Raw genomic sequence first — 16,606 nt, 5'->3', positions numbered from 1 at the left:
GAACACTTCACAGCTCACAGAACGAGAACTGAAAAGCAGTTAAATCAAACCAAAGGTTCTGACAGGGAGGGAATATTTCCTTGGAGTTTGAGCAACTGGGAAGTGATGGTGTCCGGGAATAGACAGGATTTTGTTTTACAGGGCGTTTGAAATTTTAAAAACTTATATTCAGATCGTTTCGATTCTTTTACTTTTATTCTGGGATAAACTTGAACACAAGGTTTGCAAATTTATTTTTTTTAAATGTAAAAGACAAATATTAAATAAAATCTATCAAACCCTCTCTCACTGAAAACTGATGTGGAGGTGCAATCTCCAGGAGAATCCCTGCCCTGCCTACTTCTTCCTACTCGGGCTCCATGGCTATATACATACCTGGGAGATAGCAAGAAGCAGCTATTCGGCTTTTCAATCCTGCTCCACCAACCAATGGGAACCAGCTGACCATCCATCACCTGTTCCTGCTGTGTCCCAATCCCCTTAGATATAGTTCTTCGAGGTAAATTCATCGAAGTCCTCCTTTGGCTTCACCACCTTTTGTTTCAGTGACGTTGCTGTGTTACTGTGTGGGTGTAGGCAGGGGTAATGTGATGGTGCTGCCTCCTGGAGGATGCACTCAGCATCCCTCATCATCCTGCAGTAACATCAACCGCGCTTCAGCAACTAGAGAGAGAACCCATTTCCAGGATATGGGCATCACTGGCTCAGCCAGCATTTATACCCCATCTCTAGTTACCCTTGAGAAGATGGTAGTGAGCTGCTGTCTTGAACCATTCACAGTCCATTTGGTGCAGATAGACCGACAATGCTGGGAGGGAGAGTGTTGCACGATTTTGGCCGAGTGAGTCTCAGTCTTTGGTTCTTCAAATGCTGGTTAACGTAATCACGATCTGCACATGATTTTGAGATTTCAGTCTGCAAATCTTCACCATCTAGCACCCTGTATAAAGGAATATGTACAGGTTAGAAATTCAGAACAGACAATTCTAATTTCTCCTGAATATTTTTCCCCTTTCTTCCCCCAAAGCTGTAACCCTCCAGCCCACTTACTTTCTCCCACTGTTCTGCCTCTGCTACCCCCTAATGTACACCTTCCCCATTCTCATGGAGTTGCTGATAAACAGATCCATGCCACCACTTCCCGTCCCTGGTTAGACTCTGCACCCTTTCTGGGTTCACTTCCTTTCCCTTCAGTTGCTGCAAGTCAGTAATGTAACATAAGAATGAGACAAAAGGAGACAGAAAGGGAGGTGGCAGATCCTGGACAGAAGAGGAACCTTCAGTCTGGGAGAAGGTGTCAGATCCTTCCTCGTTTCCCATAGGTCGATTCCCAGCATTACAACGAGTTGGGGATGAACTTGGTTCCACGTGGGTGTGATGGCACATTGACCCCCTCCCCCCAACCGATCAATACTATAAGTAGATGCGTCCCTTCTACAGCCAGTCGGTGTGAAATGCTTTCTGCTAGTTACCCAAAACAAATGCTCCAAAACACGCCCACATTCCATACATGTACAATGCCGGGTTTCCCCACACGTGTGGTCCCTGCCTCAGGGATTGTGGGAGTTGTTGTCCCCATGAAGCCTCTGGAAAGTGAATGAAAATTGTGGGCTGGAGGGTGTTGGATCCCCATTCAGACACACAGGACATGTGGGCTGTCACTGGGTTTTACTGAGACATCTGCTTAGACAACCCGAGTTCTGACGTAAGGAATATACGTTCAGCCAATTGCGGGGTGGGGAGGTTAATAAGGGGCAGCAAATTTTAAGAGAGGTGGCTCAGTGGCTAGCACTGCTGCCTCACAGCGTCAGAGAGCCGGATTTGATTCCAGCCTTCGGCGACTGTGTGGAGTTTACACATTCTCCCTCTGGCTGCGTGGGTTTCCTCTGGGTGCTCCGGTGTCTTTCCACAGTCCAAAGATGTGCAGGTTTGCTGGATTGGCCATGCTAAATTGCCCACAGGGTCCACGCATGTGCCAGTTAGACAATTAACAACAGGAAATGCAGGGTTACAGGGAATGGATGGGTCTAAATGGGATGCTGACTATAGGGTTGGTGTGGACTCGATGGATGAACACCCTGTTTCTGCACTATAGGGACTCTATTCTATTCTCATGAAGAAGAATGTACCTGTCTCCATGTGTTCTGAATCTGTGGAATTCCCTATTCAAAATGCAGTGGATGCCAGAGCAATGAGCAAACTTAATGAAAAGATACAGATGTTTCATTTGCAATGAGTTGAAGGGTGAGAGCGCGCAGGCGGGAAAATCCAGCTGAGAGCGAGGTGAGCTCAATCATCATTGTATTAAATGGTGGAGCTGGTTCGAAGGGCTGCATTGCCTCTCCTGGGCCCAGGGCTTATCTTCTTACGGTAATAACTGGAAAGCTGAATCCAAAAATCACCACCTTCACAAAATGCAGGATACTCAGGTGGATTAGCGTTCCAAACTTAGATAGTGAGGAAGCGAGTAGGAGATAATGATTTTGCAATTTTAAACTGAGGGGACACAGTGATTTATGGTGTTCGACTGTGTAGGACATTCACAGCGTCCAGAATACTCTGTTGGGAATATCTATCCTATACTTTACTACAAAGCCAAGGTCTCTGACAATGAAACCCAAAACACCGCCTCCCCACGTAACCTGATAAAAGACCTGAGAAGTCTGGTTGAATTTAGAACACAAAATGGAAAGCGGGAAGATTAAATCCAATCCAGATCCTGTGCTTAAACAAAGGAGACTACAATACGATGAAGCAGGAGTTGGCTAATGTAGACTGGAAGCAAAGACTTTAGGGTGGGACAGTTGACGGACAGTGGAGGAATATCAAAGCAATTTTTCAAAGTGCTCAGTAAAAACATGTATCAGTGAAAAGGAAGGACTGTCGGAAAAGGAGTAATCTGCCATGGGTGTCTAAGGAAATAATGGAGTCTGTCAAATTGAAATTGAAGGCATACAAATTGGTAAAGACCAAGGAGAAACCAGGAGATTAGAAAAACTTCAAAGATTAACAGAAAGCTTGATGGGATTACGGATAAAATGTAATGAGTAGCTATCTCCAGGGCCAGAATAGCAGTTTACACTGCTGGAGGGGAACCTATTGTGTGGGGAACATATGGCCTCTGTAATTGTTGAAGCACTTAACTGTTACCATAGAGATAATCCTGATCAAGTTAAAAATCACAGCACACTCCAAAAACTTGTATTTCCAAATAAACCTGTTGGACTATAACCTGGTGTTGTGTGGTTTTTAACTTTGTCCATCCCACCCCAACCCTGGCTCCTCCACATCAGAATCCTGACAGACAGCCCCACTGAAACTGAACTGCCTGTCAGATACCTGACTGAGCCACAGGGGTGTGGGGGAGGGGTGTATGGTTTAACCACAAAGTGCTGAACTGAACAAGACTTTTTAACTGCTGTTGCCATGGAGATAATCCTGAGAGATAGTCTCTATTCAAAGTCACAAACCACAAAGGTAGAAAAATGGGAGGCGTACACCGGACAGGCGGGGAGTTACCTGATGTTGTCTGAAGGCATTTTGCACGTAACTACCATGTCTCATCAATAAAGACTCTAAAGAAGACCTCTCAGAGTTCTGTGCCCAGTTATTCCTACCCAGCAGGGTTCAGGAATATGAGTACACAGCAGTCAGTCTTCACAGTGGAGGATACGAAGAACATGCCGGTAATTGATAAGGAGACTGAGGAAGGTGAGGACCTATAAATAACCGTTATCATGAAAGAGTTAGAGCTGGGCAAGCTAATGGAGCTAAAGGTAGACAAGTCTCTTTGCCCTGATAGAATACATCCCAAGATACCAACAGAGTTAGGGGGAGAAATAGCAAATGCACCTAGTCATAGAATCCTACAGCAGAGACAGGCCTTTTGGCCCATGCCGATCAGAATGTCCATCCACGCGAACCCCATTTCCCTGCACTTGGCTCATCTGCTTCTGAAACTTTCCTATCCATGTATTTGTCCAAATGTCTTTTACATGTTGTTATCAGACCCGCCTCAACCACTTCCACTGGCAGCTCAGTCTGTATACATACCACCCTCTGTGTAGAACAGTTGCCCCTCAGGTTCCCTTTTATTCTTTCTCCTCTAACCTTAAACTGATACCCTCCAGTCCTTAGTTCCCTGGGAAAAAGACTGAGTGCATTCACCTTACCCAGGCCTCTCATGATCTCATACACTTCTTTAATATATTCCCCCTCGGTTTCCTCTGCTCTAAACAAAAAAGTCCTCGCTTATCCAACCTCTCCCTATAACTCAGACCCGAGACCTGGCATTATTCTTGTAAATTTCTTCTGCACCTTTCCAGTTTAATAACTGAAACCTACACTGCATCCATCACATTTCCCGTGTTTCCCCACGGCATTGGAACCGACGTGACACCGCTAATGGATTGCAATCCATGATCGATAATTCACTCCGGAACAACAATCCCATTTTCATAGCTTTTTCCATGATGCAGGAATCCTTTTGTCTTTCTGGTTTCATGGTTTTGTATGAGGACAATTAACCAATCTGGGGTTTAACTGCTCCTGGGAAATGTGCCATGATTTTTTAGACTTTCAAAAACCAAATGAAATCTCTCTCTACAGTCATCACACTAACACGGACTTTGCTGTCTCAGTACTTTTTCCAGCCACACTGACATTTGAAATATTCGTCTCTGGACAGAATGCACACCTTTCCTTCCAGATGAAAAGGCCAATGATATCCAGATCGGCACAGATCCAGTGACTATCAAAACTGAACATGAAGTTCAATGTGTATTTCTCAACTACAAATTCCCCCTTTCAGTACTCTACAACAGAGAAAACAAAGTGCTGGAGATCCTCAGCAGGTCTGGCAGCACCTGAAATGGTGACAGATGTAGGAAACATTGCAGCCTTGAAGAAGTGTTTCGATGATCACACCAGGCATGTGTGCTTGATGACCGGTATGGAGAAGATGGGGGCATTGTGTTCAACAGTTTTATACCAGAGACTCTGACCCCATTTTATTGCGTGTTTCTCTGAGATTCCCTCTTTTCAGAAGCAGGCAGGAGTGGGAAGCAGTGGAGAATGTAAATGATGTGTAACCTTCCTAGTGAGAGGATTCGAGTACCGGAGCAGGGATCCCTTTCTGGAAGGGCCTTGGTGAGACCACACCTGGAGTACTGTGTGTACCTTTGTTCCCCTTTCCCAAGGAAGGCTCTCCTGGTTACTGAGAGAGAGTAAAGGAGGGTCACCAGCCTGAGTCCTGGGATGTGTAGATAGTTAAGGGCTGCAGATGCTGGAAGTCAGAGTTTATACAATGTGGATCTGGGGAAGTGCAGCAGGTCAAGCAGCATCAGAGGGGCAGGAAAGTTGATGTTTTGGTCAGGACAGTTTGTCAGTCCGGATGAATAGTCCTGACCCGAAACATCAACTTTCCATCCCCATCGTATCCATGCTGGTCATCAAGCGCCTATTTATTCTAGTCCCACGTTCTGGCACTCCGTGTAACATCTTGGTGTGATCATCTAAACACTTCTTCAAGGCTGCAATGTTTCCTGCATCTGTCACCATTTCAGATGCTGACAGACTTGCTGAGGATGTCCAGCAATTTATGTTCTTATTGTAGATTTCCACCATTTTGCTGAAGCACATAGAGTCATAGACATGTATACAGCTCCATATTTTGTTGACTCACATTTCTGAGATGGCAGGACTGATGGCTGAAGAGGGACTCAATCCTCGTTTAATCCTCCTTTTCTTTGGCTTTCTGAGCTGCTGACTACATCACTAATATTCTACCTCCCATTCCCTGACCCGAATCTGACCCATCTAAGCCGACACTTGATTTCCCAACCCCCTGCCAGACTAGTTAAAACCTCACCAATGGAACTGCAAAAGCCCCCATCAGATTTGTCTCAGCTCTGCCCAGGGGTAACCGGTCAGGCTGGTATAGGTCCCACCTAATCCGAAACAGTCCCAGTGCCTGAAGAATCTAAACCCTTCTCTGGTACACCATTTCCCCAGCCACACATCCAGCTGATCTACCCTCTTATTCCTGCTCTCACTAGCACATGGCACTGGGAGTAAGTCTGACATTATTACATTTCAGGAGCTACATTTTAATGCATCTCTGCTCTCCCTATATCTAGCTTTCAGGCCCTCATCCCTCTGTTTAGCGATGTTGTTGGTATCTGTGTGTTCCACCACCACGGGCTGTTTAACCTCCAGCTCCAGAAAGTCCTGCAGCCGCTCCATGATATCGCGGATCCTAGCTTTATGGAGGTAACATACCATCCTGGATTCATGTCTATGGTCACAGCAGTGCCCGCCCTAACCCTGAGCATTGAATCCCCTGTCACTATAGCCGTGTTTCCTCTCTTTCCTCCCGCTCTGTGCAACGGAGCTCTCTGTGGTGGCATGACCCTAGCTGGTGCTGATTTCCCGAGAAGCTACCCCACCCATTCCCGCCCTTACAGAATCCCAAGCGGGATACAGTATCTGTATGAGATGTGGATGACCACTGGGGACTCCTGCACCCCCTTCCTGAACCTTTTACTTGATCTGATGGTCACCCATTCCCTTTCTGCCTGTGTAGCCCTCACCTGCAGTGTGACTAACTCACTAAATGTGCTGTCCATAACATTCTCAGACGCTCCACAGTGAGTCCACTCACAGCTCCAGGTCTGAAAAGCAGTTTCCCAGTAACTGCAGATGGACACACTTGCAGCACACATAGCCGTCAGACACACTGGAAGCGTCCCTTATTTCCCACACTGTACAAGAGGACCACACCACGGGTCTGAGGTCTCCTATCACAACATCTCTCTACATTCATCTCGTTACTCCCATTAAGAAAATTCAAACGAGTGAGCAACCTTCCTTCACTTCAAACATGTACATTATAATTTTAAAAATCTTTACTTCAGCAGATATGTCATACTTTAAAACCTTAAATACTCTGCAGGTATCACTGACAAATTGGCTGTTCCCATTGGGACCACGTGAATTACTGAATGGCCTGAACTAAAACTGAGTTTCAGCTTCACCTTCTCCCTGTCTCACCTCACTATTTACACCCAACTCCAAAACATTCTCATTGAGCCAAACAGCACTCTCAGTACAGCCTTGTCATTTTCATTGTCTGCTCACACCTACACTGCCCTCAGCCTCCTGTACTGTTCCAATGCATCTCAATGGGAGCTCAGGAACAGCATCTCATCTTTCAATTCAGCCCTTTTTAACCCCTGAGTCAACATGGACTTCAGCAGTTTCTGAATGAACAGACAGTTGTCAGAATCTGGAATGTTCCACCTGAAATAGTGCTGGAATTTGAGTCCACAAGGAATTTCAATGAGAAGCTTGCAGGGAATTGGAAGTAGGGAGTGAACAGGTTAACATCATGAAGTGGGTGATTGGGACTAAATCTGGCATTTGGATAAATCTGTGCTCTCTCTCAGGCCAATACCTCCTTCCACAGCTGCAGGGCCAAGAAATGAACACATACCCAAAGGGTGATCTGACCATGAACTTGAACATCTTTCTGCTTTTTGCTTGACAAAACTATTGGTGATATTTTCCCAGACTGAACAGACAAACCTTTCTCATTCCACAGTTAAATGCCAATGATATTCAGATCCTGATGACTCCGCTGACGGTAGAAACTTGTTTTTGAGATCCCAGTCTCAATTATTCTCAATTAATATCCTAGAAAATGAATTCGCAAAACAAAGCTCACAATCAGTGCAAGGTGAATAGTGAAGGCGAACACTTCTCTTGGTATGTGTTTGATGTGTAAACGCTCATCTTCAAATCGCCCCCCCCCCCCCCCCCCCAAATGAGGACATGTGCATGCGCCTTGCTGTACCCTGCCCCAAATATAGATGGCGGCCATAACCCAGGATCTCTCATTGCCTGAGGCCCACAGCTGTTTTCCCCTTTGCTGCAAATGTGGGACCAAGGTTTTCTAATTCAGATTAACGACCTGCACAGAGTATGACTAAACCCTCCCAGTCTACACTGATACACTGTGCTGCCACTCTCCCCTTTCCACCTCCTGCAAACACCAAGGGTCATCACGGGTTCTGTGACCCTTCAGCAGAACCGAAGACAGCTGGGAAAAGTAGAATCCCGACAGCGTGGAAACGGGCTCTTCGGCCCAACAATTCCACACCCACCCTCCGAAGTTCATCCCACCCAGACCCACTCCCCTCCCTATTACTCTCCATTTCCCCGGACTAATGCACATCCCTGAACACTACGGGAAACTTAGCTGGGCCAATTCACCGAACCTGCACATCTTTGGACTACAGGAGATAGGGGTTAAAGAGTAAATAATAGGTGGGGACAGAGCGCAAAGAGAGATAGGAACATTTGGAAAGACAAAGGAGTGAATAACAATCTGGTGGGAGGGTGGAAAGCTGTTAGTGGAGGAGACAGGAACCTGGTAGCATCTCAGTAGCGGTGGTGAAAATGGTGACTGATGAGTTACATTGTGGCTGCAAAAAGGTCCCGGAGCTTCAAGTTGCCTGTCACTTTAACACACAAGACTGTTCCCTGTCCAACATCTCTGTCTCATGCTTACTGCGGTGTTCCAGTGAAGCTTGATACAAGCTGGCAGAACACTCCAGAACATACCAAATGGTCTCCTATTTCAAGGACTGCAATTTCCCCTCCCATGTGGTCAACAATGCCCTCCAGTGTATCTCCTCCCCTTCCCACACCACTGCCCTTGAACCCCACTCTTCCAACCCCAACAAGGATGGGATCCCCCCACTCCTCACCTTCCACCCAGATACAACACATCATCCTCTGCCATTTCCACCACCTACAATCAGACCCCACTAGAGATATGTTTCCCTCCCCTCCCCTTTCAGCATTCCACAGAGACCATTCCCTCTGTGACTTCCTCGTTAGATCCACGCTCCCCACCAACCCATCCTCCACTCCCAGCACCTTCGCTTGCCACTGCATGTGGAGTAAAACCTGTGCCCACACCTCCCCCTCACCTCCATCCAAGGCACCAAAGGATCCTCCCACATCCAGCAGAGAATTCCCTGCCCACCCAAACACCTCAACTATTGTGTCCTTTGCTCTCAATGTGGTCTCCTCTACACCGGGGAGTCAGGACGCCAACTTGTGGAATATTTCAGGGAATATTTCTGGGACACATGCACCAACCAACCCCACCGCCCTGTGGCCGACCACTTCAGCTACATCCCCTCAGCCGCCACGCTGCCAAGGACATGCAAGTCCTGGGTGTCCTCCACCCCCAAATCCAAGCCACCCCACGCCTGGAGGAAGAACACCTCATCTTCCACCTTGGAACCTTTCAACCACACGGCATCAAGGTTTCCTCATCTCCTCTCCCCCACCTCATCACAGATTCAACCCTCCAACTCGGCACTGGCCTCCTGAACTGTCCCACCTGTCCATCTTCCTTCCCAATTATCCATTCCACCCTCTCACCACTACCCCATCTACATCTACCTAGTCTCTTCGTAGCTCCCTTCCCCCCCAACCCCAAACACCCCTCCCCATTTATCTCTCAGCCCTCTTCTCCCACCTCCCACATTTCTGATGAAGTGCTTACATGCCCAATATGTCAATTCACCTGCTCCTTGGATGCTGCCTCACCTTCTGTGCTTTTCCAGCACCACAAGCTGGAAGAACAACACCTCATCTCCCAGTCGGGAACCCTACAATCCTCTGGCTTCAACATCAAATTCAATAATTTTAGGTCCTGAACTCTCCCACATCCTAGTGTCTTTGCCCCTTACCCCACACACCAGGCCTTGTTATTACATAGCCTGGCATTACACACTACCTATGGTTAGCCACTAACAGTCCCCATAAACAGCTATTCACCCTCCCCCTCAGATCATTATCCACTCTTTTTGTCCAATTGTTCTTATCTCTCTCTTTGGACTCTATTCCCCCCCTATCATTTACTCCTTAACCCCTACCTTCTGCATAAAAAACAACATTTTTTCTCAGTAGCATCAGTTCCTGAGGATGTGTCACCGAATCCAAATTGCGAACCGATTTCACTTCACAGATGCTGCCAGATCTGCTGAGCTTTTCCAGTACTTTCAGTTGTTATTTGTGATTTACAGCATCCACAGTTCTTTCAATTCGGAGTATCTAATTCAGGTCTAGCAGACTCAAACAGTGTTTATCAACCTTCCCAGTCCACACCACCTCCATCTCTCTCCCAGTCTCTGCTGTCTCTCCCACTCCCTTCACACTCACCGAGTCCCCCCTCACAGTGACACTGCGCCTGCAAAGCTGATGGTCATGTGTTGGCCTGCTGGACCCACCCCTCATTCACTCCCATTGGCTGGAGGATCACGCCAACTCTCCTATTGGTCTGAAGCTGTGTCAGTCAGCCAGGCCCCATTGTGACCTGAGTGGTGGGATCCTCCCAGGTGCATCAGAGGCTGAGGGGTGACCTCACAGAGGTTTATAAAATCAGGAGGGGCATGGGTAGGATAAATAGACAAGGTCGTTTCCCTAGGGTCGGGGAGTCCAGAATGAGAGGGCATAGGTTTAAGACGAGAGGGGAAGAATTTAAAATGGATCAGAGGGGCAATTTTATTTCCCACCGAGGTTGGTGCTTGTATGGAATCTTCTGTCGGGAAGGGGAGGATGTTGGTACAATTATACCATTTGGCATCTGGATGGGTATATGAATAGGAAGGGTGTATGTGCCAAGTGTTGGCAAATGGGACTTAGATTAGGTTGGGATATCTGGTCAGCATGGACCAGTTTAACCAAAGGGTTTATTTTCATGCTGTACACCTCTACGGCTCTGCCCTGTGATGAGCTTCATCATTCACAGTGAATGAGGCAGCATCACAGAGCACAGGGGCTGGGAGCTATTCAGCCCATTGGGGCTGTACTCTCTCCCTCTGGAGATAGTGCCAGTCAGTTCCAACTCACCTCACACTTGGACATAGCCCTCCAAATCCTTCCTTAAAAAGTTAAATTTCAAACTTGTTTTGACAATAGCTACTGAATCTGCATTCAGCTGTCTTTCAAACTGTTCCAGATGCTCAGAACTTAGTGAGTAAAATAATCTTCACATTTTTAACCTGCATTATTTGCCAGTTACCTGAAAGTAGTTACTAAAAATTGTGACGTTAAAAATTTCTCACTCTGTCTCTCTATAAATGAAATATCCTGGAAACAAATCAACTCCTGGTCAAAATCACTGCTTATCCTTCTCAGCTCCAAGGAGAATTGTCTGACCTTCTGCTAACTCTCCATAAAAGAGAAACCCATCTTAATTTTAATTTATTAGTGTCGTAGAGATGTACAACACAGAAACAAACCCTTCAGTCCAAATTGTCCATGCCGACCAGATATCCTAAATTAATCTCGTCCCATATGCCAGCACTTGGCCCATAGCCTTCTAAACCTTTCCCAATCACATATCCAATGAGATCCATTTTAAATGTTGTAACTATACCAGCCTCCACACTTTCTCTGGCAGCTTATTCCATACACGTATCACGTTCAGCTTGAAACTCTGCCCCTAATATCCCTTTTCAATCTTTTCCTCACGCCTGTGCTTTCTAGTTTTGGACTCACCTAAACAGGAATAAGACCCTGGCTGTTTACCCTATCCATGCCCCTCACGATTTTATCAACCTCTATGGTCACCCCTCAGCATCCGATTCTCCAGTGAAAACAGCCTCAGCCTATTCAGCCTCTCCCTATAGCTCAATCTCTCAACCCTGGAAACATCTTTGCACATCTTTTCTGAATCCTTTCAAGTTTCACAATATCATTCCGATAGTGGGGAGACCAGGACTGAAAGCAGAATTCCAGAAGTGACTGAATCAATGTCCTGTACAGCCGCAAAATGACACCACAACTCCTGTACTCAATGCACTGACCGATAAAGGCAAGAATACTAAACACCTTCTTCACTACCCTGCCTATGATTCCACTTTCAAGGAACTATGAACCTGTACTCCAAGATCTCTTAGTTCAGCAACACTGCCCAGGACCTTCCTATTAAGTGTAGAAGTCCGGCCCTGATTTGCTTTTCCAAAATGCAGAACCTCACATTTATCAAAATTAAACTTCATCTGCCACTCCTCAGCCCATTTGATCGGAGTCTCATTGTACTCTGAGGTAACTTTACTGTCCACTGCACCTCAAATTTTGGTGTCTACTGTAAACCTACTAACCATAGCTCCTATATTCACATGGAAATCATTGATATAAATGACAAAAAGCAGTGGACCCAGCACCCAGCCTGACAGCATTTTGCTCACCACAGGTTTCCAGTCCTAAAAGCACCCTCCACCAAGACACTGACTGCTCAGCAAGGTTAGAGCTCATGGAATACAGGGAGAACTAGCCAATTGGGATCCAGAACTCGCTCAAAGGCAGAAGACAGAGGGTGGTGGTGGAGGATTGATTTTCAGACTGGAGGCCTGTGACCAGTGGAGTGCCACAAGGGTCGGTGCTGGATCCACTACTTTTCGTCATTTATATGAATGACTTGGATGTGAACATAGCAGGCATAGTTAGTGAGATGACACCAAAGTTGGAGGTGTAGTGAACAGTGAAAACAATTACATCAGAGTACAACGGGATCTTGATCAGATGAGTGAATGAGCTGAGGATTGGCATTTGGGGAAATCAAATCTTAGCAGGACTTATACACTTAATGGTAAGGTCCTGAGGAGTGTTACTGAACAAAGAGACCTTGGAGTGCGGGTTCATAGCTCCTTGAAAGTGTAGCCACAGGTAGATAGGATAGTGAAGGCGGCATATGGTTAGAACATTAAGTATAGGAGTTGGGAGGTCATGTTGTGGCTGTACAGAGCATTGGTGAGGCCACTATTGGAATATTGCATACAAATCTGGTCTCCTTCCTATCGGAAGGATGTTGTGAAACTTGAAAGGGTTCAGAAAAGATTTACAAGAAAGTTACCAGGATTGGAGGATTTGAGCTCAGCTGGGGGTTGAATAGATTTTGAATAGACTGGGGCTATTTTCCCTGGAGCGTCGGAAGCTGAGAGGTGAGCTTATAGAGGTACATAAAATCATGAGGGGCATGGATAGGATAAATAGACAAAGTCTCTTCCCTGGGGTGGTGGATCCCAGCACTAGAGGGCATAGGTTTAGGGTGAGAGGGGAAAGACTTTAAAGAGACTTGTGGGGCAACGTTTTCACAAAGGGTGGTACGTGTATGGAATGAGTTGCCAGAGGAAGTGGTGGAGGTTGGACGAATGCAACATTTATAAGGCATCTTGATGGGTATATGAATAGGAAGGATATGAGCCGGGTGCAGGCAGGTGGGACTACATTGCGTTGGGATATCTGGTCAGCATGGTCAACTGGTTGGACCGAAGGGTCTCTGCTTCTGTGTTGTACATCTATGACTCTTTGATCTTCCAAACAATTTTGTATCCAAATAGCTAGTTCCGCCTGTATTCTATGGTGTTGAACTTGCTAACCAGCCTGTTATGTGGAACCTTGTGTCTTTCTCAAGTCCAAGTTAATGACTTCCATGCACAAAGCCATGCTGACTCTCCCTAATCTTTTCTTGCCTTTCCAATGACATGTAAATTCTGTCCCTGAGAATCCCTTCCAACAACTTGCCTGCCACTGACTTCAGGCTCACCGGTCTATAGTTCCCTGGCTTTTCCTTACTACCTTTCTCAAATAATGATTTGGAGATGCCAGTGTTGGACTGGGGTGTACAAAGTTAGAAATCACACAACACCAGGTTATAGTCCAAACGGTTTAATTGGAAGCACACTTCCAAATAAACCTGTTTGACTATAACCTGGTGTGTGATTTTTAACTTTCTCAAATAATGGCACCCATCTTCCAGCACCTTGTCTGTGGCAATTGATGATACAAATATCTCAGCGAGGGGCCCAGCAATCACTTCCCTGGCTTCCCACAAAGTTCTGGGATACACCTGCTCAGATTCCTGGGATTTATCCACCTTTCTGTTTTTTAAGACCTCCTCCACTGTAATATGAACAATTGCCAAATTATCACTATTTATTTCTCCAAACTCTCTAGCTTCCATATCATTTTTCAGTAAAAACTGATGTGAAATACTTACAGAATCTCTCCCACCGCCTGCGGTTCCATAGACAGCCTTACTGATTTTTGAGGGTTGGTATTCTCTGCCTGGTTACTCTTTTGTCCAGCCATCCCTTTCCCTGGAAATAACCTCCCGCAAACAAATTTTGCAAGTTTTTACCTTGTGCCATCGAAATTGTCCAATTTAGAAGGCTACCTATTAGATCTGGTCTATTATTTTCTGTAACTATTTTAAAGCTAGTAGAACTATCAGAGAATCCAGACAGCGTGGAAGCGGGCCATTCAGCCCATCACATTCACACTGAACATCAGAGCCTTCTACCCTACCCCTATAACGTTGCAATTCCAATCAGCAATCCACCTGGCCAGCACATCCCTGAACACTATGGACAATTCAGCCTGGATAACCCAACCATCCTACACATCTTTGGACTGTGGGAGGAAACCAGAGCAACCAGACGAAACCCAAGCAGACAACCACAACAAGGCGATCATCCCTTTCTTATTTCCCAATTCTATCCAAGTAACTTCACTGGAAATACTCCCAATATCCTCCCTGAGCACAACCATAAAGGTATCCCTAATCCAAAACGCCATTCTGCCTCCTCTCGTTCCCCCTTTCTATCCTTCCCATTGCACCCTAGAACATTAAGCTGCCAGTCCTATCCATCACTGAGCCACGTTTCTGTAATATCCATGATATCCCAGTCCCATGTTCAAAACCATATCCTCAGCTCATCTGCCTTCCCTGACGGGCCTCTTGCACTGAAATAAATGCAGTGAAACTGCTCTGTCCCACCTCGTTCTGTGCCTTGCCCTTGCCTGCCTTGACTGTCTAACTTCTCAACTGTACCAGCCTCAGACATACCTCTTCTCTCACTATTTCTTTAGGTTTACCCCCCACTCCCTCACTGGTTTAATGCCTCCTGAGTAGCACTAGCAAATCTCTCTGCCTGGATATTAGACACCTTCCAATTCAGGTACAATCCATCCTTCTTATGCACGTCAATTCTACCCCAGCAGAGATTCCAATGATCCAAACATGGCAATCCTTCTCCCCTGCACCAGATCCTTAGCCACACATTCATCTGCTCTATCCTGCTGTTCCTACTCTCACTAGCATGCGGCACAATGAGTAATCCAGATATTACTATCCACGAAGACCTACTTTTTATCCTCCAGGATAATTTGCTATATTCTCTCGTCAGAACCTCATCCTTTCCTCTTCCGATGTCATTGGTACTGATGTATAATGAGCTCCCACTGATCATACTCCCTTTTGAGAATACTCTGCTCCCTCTCCGAGACATCCTTGTCCCTGGCACCAGGGAGGTACCACCCATTCTGATGTCTCACTGTCAGCTGCAGAAACGGCAGTCTGTGCCCTATACCAGAGAATCTCCTATCACCATCGATCACCAGGAACCTCATATACCTCACATTACATTGGAGCCAGTCTCTGTACCAGTACCTTGCTTGTCAGTGCGATATGCCCCTGAGAGGGTGACCTCCGACGCTTTCCGAAACAGTGTACTTGTTTGAGATCAATCAGCCGGGCCCCATTGTGAGGTAAGTGGTGGGATCCTCTCTCTCTCTGCCCTGTGATGAGCTTCATCATTCACAGTGAATGGGGAAGTATCACAGAGCACAGGGGCTGGGGCTATTCAGCCCATTGGGACTGTACTCTCTCCCTCTGGAGATGCTGCAAATCTGTCCCAACTCCCCTCTCACTTGCCCAAAGCCCACTAAGTCCTTCCTTAAAAAGTAAAATTATAAATCTGTTTGAGAACACCTGCTGAATCTGTGTCCAGCTGCCGTTCAGCCTATTCCAGGTGTGCAGAACTTACTGAGTGAAATAATGTTCCCATTTTCACTCTGCATTATTTGCCAGTTACCTGAAAGTAGTTACGAAAAATTGTGATCGTGCTAACAATTCCTCTCTCTCTGCAAATTAATTGTTTGGAAACAAATCTGCACCTGGTCCAAATCACTGCTTAATCGTCTCAGCTCCAAGGACAATTATCTGTGCTTCTGCTAGCTCTCCACAAAAGAGGAACGCATCTTAATTTATTAGTGTCATAGAGATGGACAGCACAGAAACAGACCTTCGGTCCAATTCGTTCATGCCGACTCGGAATCCTAAACTACTGGAGTCCCATTTGCCAGCTATTGGGCCCTATCCCTCAAAACCCATCCCATTCACGGATGCCTTTCAAATGTTGTAATGGCATCAGTCTCCACTACTTCATCTGGCAGCTCATTCCACACACACACCACACTCAGCTTGAAAACGTTGCCCCTTCGATCCCTTTTAAATCTTTGCCCTCTCAACTTAAGCCCATGTGCTCTTGTTTAGGACCCACCTCACCTGGGGGGGAAAAGACCCTGGCTGGTCACCGTATCCATGCCCCTCATGATTTATAAATCTCCATAAAGTCACCTCTGTCTTTGACTCTTCAGGGAAAATAGCCCCAGTCTCTCCCTGTAGCCCAAATCCTTCAACCCTGGCAATGTTTTTGCAAATCTTGTCTGACTCCTTTCAAAT

General features: G+C 46.3%; 1 long non-coding RNA gene across 3 annotated transcripts in view; it reads right to left on the bottom strand.

Annotated features, from left to right (window-relative positions):
• The window catches only part of LOC148138523 (uncharacterized), a 49,841-nt gene that overhangs the window by 6,372 nt on the left and 26,863 nt on the right, over positions 1 to 16,606 (bottom strand). For all 3 annotated transcript variants that reach the window (XR_015753965.1, XR_015753966.1, XR_015753967.1), the window contains one exon: positions 376 to 940. This is a non-coding gene — a long non-coding RNA (uncharacterized LOC148138523). The remainder of the gene's footprint in view (positions 1 to 375; positions 941 to 16,606) is intronic.

This window comes from Chiloscyllium plagiosum, unplaced genomic scaffold, assembly GCF_037043375.1.
Source record: "Chiloscyllium plagiosum isolate Xiang-an unplaced genomic scaffold, Cpla_swu_hap1 HiC_scaffold_40, whole genome shotgun sequence".
NCBI classification, from domain to species: domain Eukaryota; kingdom Metazoa; phylum Chordata; class Chondrichthyes; order Orectolobiformes; family Hemiscylliidae; genus Chiloscyllium; species Chiloscyllium plagiosum.
Note: the sequence above shows the minus strand (reverse complement) of the source record. Positions and strands in the feature narration are given on the sequence as shown.